Source organism: Delphinus delphis, chromosome 3 (assembly GCF_949987515.2).
Source record: "Delphinus delphis chromosome 3, mDelDel1.2, whole genome shotgun sequence".
NCBI classification, from domain to species: Eukaryota; Metazoa; Chordata; class Mammalia; order Artiodactyla; family Delphinidae; genus Delphinus; species Delphinus delphis.
This window is the reverse complement of record NC_082685.1, coordinates 75,919,945-75,931,041: the sequence shown is the minus strand read 5'-3', so window position 1 is coordinate 75,931,041 and position 11,097 is coordinate 75,919,945. Positions and strand designations below refer to the sequence as shown.

The 11,097-nt window shown below is 42.4% G+C and overlaps 1 pseudogene; it reads left to right on the top strand.

Annotated features, from left to right (window-relative positions):
• Positions 1 to 702: 702 nt before the first annotated feature.
• LOC132422420 (large ribosomal subunit protein eL33 pseudogene) lies at positions 703 to 2,566 on the top strand (annotated as a pseudogene).
• Positions 2,567 to 11,097: the final 8,531 nt, after the last annotated feature.

The following is an 11,097-nucleotide window of genomic DNA, read 5'->3' as shown; positions in this document are numbered from 1 at the left end:
CTGTAAGCATTTTCTAGCTTGGAAAAAAAAAGGAAGCTTTATCCCAAAGAGTGGTAATTCCCACTACATAAATTTACTACCTGAGACTTGATAATCATCAGCATCCATGTTCTCATTCAATGCTGCACTGAGATACGATATATTCAAAGCACGACACATGGTGCTACCCGTACCCATAACATAGCTGAGCGACCACGAGATGAACTGACACCTTCTGTGCACAGGCAAGTTCCTACATGCACACGAAACACGTCCTAAGTTTCAGTCCTTTTATTGCTGGTGACCTGGTTTCTTTTGCTATTAATCAAATAAAATGTCTCATTTTCAGAAACTAGACCTAAAGGGAACTCATCGAGGCGATATGCAAAGTGACAGTGCTTTGTTAATGGACTGTTACCCATAGATACCCTCTATAGAAGGCCTCCTTTTGGGGAGGTGTGGTAACAGAATTTCTAAGATGGCCTCTTAAAAATGCCTCACCCTAGTCCCCAGAAACTGTGACTCTAAGGTATCACACACACGAATATGTTTTGTTACATGACAAAAAGGACTTTGCAGGTGGAATTTTAAGGCTTCTAGCGTGTTCACCTTAACATGGGGAGATTACCCTGGACTGTTTGAGGAACCCAATGTAACACATGCATCCTTAAAAGCAGAGAACATATTCTGGCTGGTGGTAGAAGAGAAAGGCAAAGGGGAAGTATGATAGGTTTGAAGCAAGAGAAGGATTCAATGGACCAGTGCCGGCTTAAAGATGGAGGGGGCCACATGGGAAGGAACCCAGGGGACCCCTGGAACAGGGAGCGGACCTTGACTGACAGCCAGTAAGGAAATGAGGATCTCAGTCCTACAACTGCAAAAACCTGTTTCTGCCAACAATCAGAATGAACCTGGAAATGGATTCTTCCCCAGAGCTTCCAGGGAAGAGCCCAGCCTGTTTGGCACCTTGATTTTGGCCTTGTAAGAACGGGAACAGAGAACCCAGTAGAATCCACAAAGACTTCTGATCTACAGAAATGTGGAAGTGGCTGTAAATGAGTAAATTTGTGGTAAACTGTTATGGCAGCAGTAGGAAACTAGTACAGGCAGACTGCGTATGGAGACAACCTAGAAGAAATGGACAAATTCTTAGAAATGTACAATCTCCCAAGATGAACCAGGAAGAAAGAGGAAATATGAACAGATGAATAATTATCAGTAATGAAACTGAATCAGTAATTTTAAAACTCCAAAAAAACAAAAGTCCAGGACCAGATGGCTTCACAGGAAAATTCTATCAAACACCTAGAGAAGAGTTAACACCTATACTTCAGAAACTATTCTAAAAAGTTGCAGAGGAAGGAACACTCCCAAATCCATTCTATGAGGCCACCATCACCCTGATACCAAAACCAGACAAAGATATCACAAAAAAAGAAAATTACAGGCCAGTATCACTGATGATCATAGACACAAAAATCCTCAACAAAATACTAGCAAACCAAATCCAACAACACATTAAAAGGATCATACACCATGATCAAGTGGGATTTATACCTGTGATGCAATGATTTTTTCAATATCTACAAATCAATCAGTGTGATACACCACAGAAACAAATTGAAGAATAAAAACCATACAATCATCTCAATAGATGAAGAAAAAGCTTTTGATAACTTTTAACACCCATTCATGATAAAAACTCTCCAGAAACTGGGCATAGAGGGAACCTACCTCAACATAATAAAGGCCATAGATGACAAACCCACAGCTAACATCATACTCAATGGTGAAAAGCTAAAATCATTTCTTCCAAGATCAAGAGGATGGAGAGTCTTGCCTAGTCAATTTGAAGAGGCAGAGCAGCCCAGGTGACCATGAGGGTGACTGGTGTCCCACCTAGCTCAACCCCCCCACTAGAGGCAGAGCTAACAATATAACCACTCAAGCTGTGCATGCAGGCCTTCAGGGTTTAGCTATCTGTACATATGATTAAGATTTTGTAGCATCTCACTTTTTCAGAATGAAGTTCCTGAAGACTTGTTCTTCTAAGTCTGAATTGTTAAGTGGATATTACTGTTAAAAAATAATTGTTCATGGTTCAGAGCTTAAGAGGTCAATATCCTGAAGATCACACCAGAAAGGCTCTCTCAGCTGCCTTGGAGCCCGTGGAAGCCTACTGGGCACAGGACTTCTAAACTGACAAATACGTCTGGAAGGCTGTGGTCCAAGGCCATTTTTGCTGGCTATAAGTGGGGTCCCCGGAACTTGAGGGAGCACACAGCTCTTCTTAAAATTAAAGGTGTTTATGCTTGAGATGAAACTGAATTCTATGTAGGCCAGAGGTGTGCTTAGGTGCACAAAGCAAAGAACAACACAGTAATTCCTGGTGGAAAATTGAACAAAACCAGAGTAATCTGGGGAAATGTAACTTGCATTGATGGAAACAGTGGCATGATTTGTGCCAAATTCCGAAGCAACCTTCCTGCTAAGGCCATTGGACACAGAATCCAAGTGATGCTGTACCCTTCAAGGATTTAAACTTATTGAAAAGTAAATAAATAAAAGTATGGATTTGTTCTCTTGTTAAAAATAAAGACCCACCAAAATGGTTTCGTTTAAGGTGATGGTTTTGGTGAACTCAGCCTACATAAAATTGAACATATCATTTGCCATGCCGGGTGTTTTCCTACTTTCTCAATGATTTCTATCAATTCAGTTCACTAGTATCTCCTTCTTTCACCCAATCTCACACCAAAAAACAATATTCCCTGTACCAGAAAGACAGACATTTGTCCTTATTCATCTAGCATAGACTAAATGACACCTGTTAGGTGCCAAGACATTTTATTAGGAACTGAAGATGATCAAAGATGACAAGACAGAATCCCCTCCCCCCCGTTTTTTGTTTTTTTTGTTTTTTTTTTTGCGGTACGCGGGCCTCTCACTGTTGTGGCCTCTCCCGTTGCGGAGCACAGGCTCCGGACGCGCAGGCTCAGCGGCCATGGCTCACGGGCCCAGCCGCTCCACGGCATGTGGGATCTTCTTGGACCGGGGCACGAACCCGTGTCCCCTGCATCGGCAGGCAGACTCTCAACCACTGCGCCACCAGGGAAGCCCAGAATTCCCCCTTTTTGAGGAGATTTGAGATGAAGTACAGAGGACCCAAAACAAGAAAACATTCACTTACTGAGCTGTCACAGATCTTGAGAAGAAACCTAGAAATTGGAACGTGGAAGATAAACAGCTTGCTGAGGTTCACAGTGTCACAGCACATAGAGAGAATGGAAAACTCTGCCAGAGCCTTCATTAGAGATGCTGTGTATTTAATTTTTTTGGTTCACCTTTAAAGCAGACCTCTAGATATAGAAATGGTAGAGAAGTGTGATGAATAAGTTTAATAAGTGAAAAACACAGGTGAGAAAAATACCAAGTGTTATAATTTCATCTGTACACATCTTAGTCTAATCAAGAGAAAAAATCGATCGGAATTGATTGGATTGGATCTGTGACATTGGATCTGTGTTTTCTTGATACTGTTAGTTCTATAGCTAACCCAGCATCCTAGGAGCTGGGGTTTGCCTTCTTACTTGTGTTATTAATTTATTAGTGTAAATTTACACCTGTCAACACAGATTTACACCTACCCATCGCAAATATGATAGGCTTCAAGGACACACAATTAAGAACTTGAAACACTTATATTGCTTTAACACTCGTTCATATAATTCAGTTTCACTTATATGGGCATATAAATAGCCAGAGTCCTGCTAGAAAAATTATTTTGGTAAATCATTCTGATTTCTCCTCCTGGCTTTCCTGAAAACATTATTTTTAATTCGAAAGTTATTTTCATCTACTGCTTCTAATACCAGCTAATGATGATGGTAATTTTGCCCACATGGGGACACTGCAGAAAGGAGGGCTAAGTTTCACTCCCTGTCTTGAGGCAGTTCAAATGCTAAAGGACTGTCATGCTTTGCAGTCATCTCCACTCTGATTCATTATTTTACAGCAAATGCAGCTCTTAGCACTGCAGGCATAAGAAATAGGGAGTCCACGTGTTTGGGATTGTGCTGTAAAGACCAACAGAGTATGAGATGACCCCTGCCCACAAGAAGCAGTCCAGGCAGTTCACAGAAGAAAGCTAGGCTGCCTCCGTCTCCATGACTACCCTCCCACCTCATGGCGCCTCACTAATCCAGTTCCTCCTCACCTCCCGCCAGGATAACTGCAATAGTCTCCTAACTGCCCTCCCGTCCACTATTTAAGTACCTTTCAAATAATTCCCCTACCACATACATATACAAAACAAAGAGAAAACCATAATTCAAAAAGAGTCATGTACCAAAATGTTCATTGCAGCTCTATTTACAATAGCCCAGAGATGGAAACAACCTAAGTGTCCATCATCGGATGAATGGATAAAGAAGATGTGGCACATATATACAATGGAATATTACTCAGCCATAAAAAGAGACAAAATTGAGCTATTTGTAATGAGGTGGATAGACCTAGAGTCTGTCATACAGAGTGAAGTAAGTCAGAAAGAGAGAGACAAATACCGTATGCTAACACATATATATGGAATCTAAGAAAAAAAAATGTCATGAAAAACCTAGGGGTGAAACAGGAATAAAGACACAGACTTACTAGAGAATGGACTTGAGGCTATGGGGAGGGGGAAGGGTAAACGGTGACAAAGCGATAAAGAGGCATGGACATATATACACTACCAAACGTAAGGTAGATAGCTAGTGGGAAGCAGCCGCATAGCACAGGGAGATCAGCTCGGTGCTTTGGGACCGCCTGGAGGGGTGGGATAGGGAGGGTGGGAGGGAGGGAGACGCAAGCGGGAAGAGATATGGGAACATGTGTATATATACAACTGATTCATTTTGTTGTGAAGCTGAAACTAACATACCATTGTAAAGCAATTATACTCCAATAAAGATGTTAAAAAAAAAAAAAACAAAGTTCTGTGTTGAATTAAACTGTACCCCTGTTTAAACTCTTTCAATGGCATAAGAAACAATGAATAAAATTCAAACTCGGGGGCTTCCCTGGTGGCGCAGTGGTTGAGAGTCCGCCTGCCGATGCAGGGGACACGGGTTCGTGCCCCGGTCTGGGAAGATCCCACATGCCGCGGAGCGGCTGGGCCCGTGAGCCATGGCCGCTGAGCCTGCGCATCCGGAGCCTGTGCTCTGAAACAGGAGAGGCCACAACAGTGAGAGGCCCGCGTACCGAAAAAAAAAAAAAAATTCAAACTCGGTAAGTATTCAAGAAACCCACGTCCTGGCCCCTGCCCTCCTCTCCCTCTAGCCTCTTGTCTGGATGTCCCCCTTGCCCTGCCCTCTCAATGTGTGATCCAAGCATACTGAGCTGTTTACCACTCTGCAGCACACACACCTGGCTGGGGTTCCTGGCCCAGTGCCGCCTTCTTGTTGCCTGGGATGTTTTCCCCTTTGAGCCTCTCCTCAGTTCCCCTTCCCCTGAACCAAATCTTCCTGGTTCCTGACAAATACCTGCTCATCTGAAGAACTAAAGTATCATCTCTCTACAAAATCTTTTCTGTTCCCACCCACCCTTACCCCAACGTCCACAGGTAGAAGAAGGAGACCACTCCATCCTTTGTGTCTCCCTCAGTATCCTCTGTAGACTTCCATCAGACTCCCTATAATGGGCTAGGAAATATCTTTCACTTCATGTCTGTAACTCTGTGCCAAACTGCCACGAGGTGGAGGACACGTCTTCTTTGTGTTTCTAGGAACTGCTTTCAAAGGCATTCAACCATTGCTGGGAGTAGAAAACCCACACATGAAACAATTGCAAATACCAAGCAATGGTATCCAAGGCAGTGCTAAGGAATGTGTATCTTGCTCTAAACACCTTGAAAGTTCTAAGAAGTCATACAGCATGGTAGAAAGAGTTTTACTGTCAGACAGACCTGAATTCACATCCTGACTGTCCTACCTCCTAGCTATGTGACCGTGGATATGTCAGTTCATTTCCCTTTGCCAAACCAAAATAATAATACCTATTTCACGGAGTCTTGTGTAAACATTAGATGAGATAGGTGATGATCCAACACAGGAGTTGCTAAGAAACTATCCATTCTTGTCCCTTTTCTCTGAGAAAGGAGAGTGATTACATGTGCTAAACGACTCAAGTACAACTTCTTCCAGGAAGTGAGGTTTAAGCTTGACCTTTAAGCAAGAGGATTTGGACAAGTACATGCTGATAGAAAATGCCATGTGTATTGGGAAACAGCATGAGCAAAGGCAGCTGACCTGCTTAAAACTCTTCCCAGATCCAGTCTTCAGATGCTCTATCATTCCCGCAATTTGGCCCCTCGTAGCAATGTGAGAGTAATTATACATGAACATAATCCAGCTTCAAAACCCAAGAATATTGTAAATTAGAGAGAAGACATAAAATCATCATAATGTATTTAGGAGAGACTCGTTCTTTAGCAGAGGAATGTTTCCAAAAAAAAGCTGTTGAAGGGTATTGGGCTGTTCACTCATTTGCACAGAAGTAAGCATTATACTAACAAACAACAGAGCTGGCATGACAACATCAACATTTAAACAAACACAGGGTATGTAATAACTTCCATGTGTAGATGGTTGGAGTGTTAACAGAGCAGTCTAAAGCAATATCATTTACTTTTATGGTTAAGTGTTCAGGAAGCATCTTTTTTTTTTTTTCTTAACATCTGAATGTTTTCATGGCTGAAGGGATGCCAGTATAGCCTGGAAAACATTTTACAATGATGTGTAAAGTAGTTACATTTTCCAGCAAGTATGCTTGCTCAATTATTCTACCTATATTAATAGCTCTTAGTGGCATGTGATGTATAATCGTCTCCATTCAATCACCCTCTTCAGTGGGAAAACAGCAAGTGCTACCCACATGGAAGAGTCCAAGTTTGAAGCTGATTACAAACTCAGGCCTTTGTCCCAACTGTTTCCAGGGTTAGCCTGCTGTCATTAAGAAAGCGTGTTGTCGCTGAAGGCGGGCTGGCCTGCCATCAGTCTCATGTCAGTTCATTTCGTTTCAGGTCTGCAGCTAGGTTAGTGTTATCAAAAAACCAAAGCAATTGATTTCTTTCTACCTCTGTTGAGATAAGTGGAACAACCTGTAATTTGGTTTAGAAAAAAAATCTAGATGGTAGGAAAAGGTTTAAAGAAAGGGATAAAGACACGAAAGGCAACTTTCACAGTACCTTGAACATAGGAAGAATATAAGAAATTTAAAGAGAATTACAAAGAATGGAAATTAAAGATCCAAAGATAAGAGCAAAATGAAAGAATGAAGTGTTGAAGTATTTGTTTTCAGTACCATTCATGCTGGGTTTTCTCATGTGTGGTCAAATGCAATAGACTCTAAACTGGGCTCCTTGCCACCTAAAATCTAATCTACACACAATATCTACCATGATTCTCTTTAAATGTTAAGTCAGATCCTATCACTTCTCTGACAAAATTCTCTAACGGCTTCTAACTTCACTCAGAGCAAAATCTGAAGTCTTCACAGCCCACCCACAAGCCTCTCCTGAACTTTCCAGCTTCACGCCCAAAACCCTCCTGGGTTTTCTCCAACCCAGATGCACTCTGAACTCACAAAACACTAAGCCAGTTCCTGCCTTGGGTCTCACATGTGCTGTTCCCTTCCCCACCCCACCTCCTTGCAAACTTTCTCTTCATTCAAGTCGCCGCTCAGATGTCACCAACTCAGGTGTCACCTACACAAATGTCACCTCCCCTGACCACCCCATCCAATATACAAGCTCTGTTGCTGTTTACCTCTTGCCCTGCTTTACTGTCCTTCTTAGCAGTTATCATTACTGCACATTAGATTATTTGTCTAGCTGTTTACCAATTTGTCTTGCCCATTAGACTGATAGCTACAAGATGGGGGATGCTGTAGCCCAGAGCCTGGAACACTGGGTGCCACATAATGGATAATAAATGTAGCAGGAGGAAAGGAGAGGAGGGAGGATGAGAGAAAGAATCCCTTGTCTTACTCACATGTTTGTGTCTTTGCTCCCCAAATAACTGGACATGTGACTGTTTGTACAGCAATTACTAATGTCCCTTGATCCATCTTCCAGAGACATTAACACCAAGAAAAGAGCATGGGCTATGGGAGCAAAGAGACCAGAACTTAAACCTCATCTCCACCACCAAGTAGCTTTTTGACTTTGGATGAGTTTTTTACACTCCCTATGGAATTTTACAGTTGACAGAACTTTAAACACCCATCAGAATTGGGCTAGGCACTTGGGATACTTCGGAAAAATTATTGAGAGAATGAAATTAGCTACCTTCGATTAAAACTAACTTGGCAAAAAATGCATAACTGATAAATATTAGCTCTCTTTCCCCTCTACCCTCCACCCCATCCTCTCAGAAGCCTTACATGGTATTATGCCCAATAAATGCACCTACGATAAGCAAAAGAACTGTAAGTCTTTCATAGCTGTGAGTCTGTGAAAACCAAGAGTGAGCAAACAAAATAACTCAGGTGAAAGTACTTTGAAAAACGGTAGCACAGTAGACAAACTGCAGGAATTATCATTACACTTATAAAATATTATTTTAGAACCAGTTTTCTGTGTCTTGAATTTCTGATCAAGTAAATTAGCAAGAGGACTCCAGGGGAAAGAAGAAGCCAAGTGAAGATGAAACCGGGAACAGAAAAGGACAACAGGTGAGGAAGCATTAGCAAAACGAGGGTCTGACTGTCAGGGTCAGGCTGGCGGGGGGCTTCAGTAAGCTCTCCATCAGACTCACCATGACTAGAGTTTCCATCTTTGTAGGAGAAGAAATGGAAGGAGGCAACGCTTACACACAGGCACAAAGCCCATCCGTGGCCATCTTTCCTGCCATCATCAAGAACGGGGAAGAACAGGACCGAAGATACAGTGAAAAGCATCTCACGTGTTGACAGAGGTGAATAAAATACAAGCAACAGGAGAACTCAGTTCATTTTATCATCGGCCTACGTGGACTCTCCCTGAATTACACCCGTGAAGCACACAATGCCACACGGAAGGGAACTAACACTTTTCTGAGTTCCAGCAATATGCTTGGTCTTGTGCTGGACACCATCATATATATTATCGCATTTTATCCTCACAATAATGCAAGTAAATTTTAGTATCCTCATTTTCTAAAGGGGAAAAAAAAATCAAGACTTCGGAAGCTATTGAAAATATTGAAGGTAGAAAATAGCATTTCGCTCCAGGTCTGTAAGAAAAGAACTGAGTCATCCCTCCTATTTGTATAACAGCACTTCAAGTTTGCAACATGTATTCACAAGCAAATGCGTGACCTTCACACGCATCTTGAGAGGCAAGTAATACCGTATTATTATTCTCACTAAATAATGGAAAAAGCTGAGGCTCAAGTCATTGAGTGATTTGTCTAAAATTACACAGGCAGTACGTAGCAGAACTGGGACTTGGACCCACTTTCCTAAGACTGGTGCTACTTTTCAGAAGAGGACTAGGTGTGTTTGAGAAACCTGTATATATCTTAAATCTGAGCTAGGAAAGAACATAGTTCTCACCCAGAACTACCTAATAGGCCAAACTCTACGATTTACCTGGGGTAACAAAAGCTATTGATACCTCAAAATCTCAGTAGCTCGACACTATAAAAGCTCACTTTTCACTGAGGCAAAAGTCCAAAGCAGGTACTCCTGGCACATGGTAATCCAGGGACCCAGGCTCCATTCATCCCTTACTTGGGCCTCAGACCCTCCGCACCCAGGTCAAAGGGGACGATATGACACACATCATTTTAGCTCCTTTCCACTGGGAGAACTAGTCACAGGCCATTTTTGGAGTCAAGTGAGCCAAGGTGTCCGTGGCTGGGCAGCCACTTCCCAGGAACAACTCTGTGTCACCAGGAGGGGAGAGCACGAATTGTCAGTGCATAACTAGTCATCTCCACCACACCCAGCTAACTCAACCAATGATGGAACGATGAGGGGCTGTGAGAAAATGCCATGAAGCCAGAAGTCAGCTTAGATGGTCTGACATAGCCACAAGCAAGAATCCTATTTTTAATTTGCTGCTGCTGCTATATGTTTTCCTGAAGCATACAAATAATAACAAATAAATGTACACTTACCCCCTAGGACAGTGGATTCTTATCCATCAGGGAGTATGAGATTACCTGGGACGCATGCTTTAAAAACATGCAGATTCTGACGACCCAGACCCAGAGATATTTTTACGAGTGAATCTGATGCTTCAGGACCAGAGACCACACTTTGTGAAATACAGGCATAGAACAAGTTATTTCATGACTGGTGATTACACAATGGCTGCTTAATGTTAGATTGGAGACAGCCCCTCACGAAACCCCAGCAGAGGTCAGCTCCAGGAGAAGCAGCTGGAAATCTACGTGGTTTCAGATTTTCCACATTCAAGCATCACCTACTCCCACAAAGAATTTGTTTTGCTATCCAGGTTCTATTTTCTGGTCTCCTTGACAATGCGGAGACAACTTGGCCTTTCACAGAGACTCAGCTGACTTCAAATGGCAGGAGCTGCCTCACAAGGACAAAGGAGACAGAGATAGATGGGGCGGATCTAAGACCTAGAAAAAATAATGTCGGTATTTAATAACTTCTATTTTACCTACAACGCTGCGGCTCTCTCCGGAGCAGGGAGACAGTAGGGTAGTCGGCCTGGGCCTTGCTCAAGCCATGGAACAGTTGTTACTCATTAACCTTGTATAATATGACATCTGATTTTCTTCCTTAACATGGGTAACAAATCACTTCTGATATCAGGTGGTTGCCCCAGAAGCCTTCAAACTATTTTAAGCCTAGTGCTGTGACCCAGAAATTCTGAATGTTATCAACAGTGATCCTGAGGAATTCAAAAACTACCAAAGAAAGCAATTCAAAACACTTTCCACTTTGGGTGTCTTGAAAAGACCTTTTTATTGGAAAAACAGAAAAATAAGATTTAGAATGCTTGGCTTCTTCCTGATTGCCCGGTTTTACAATTGCTTACTGAACTAGATAGGATACAAGAAAGAGAGATTCAAGCACCTGGATGTGAGCTGGGGAACAGGGGGGACAAAAGTGAAACCAATG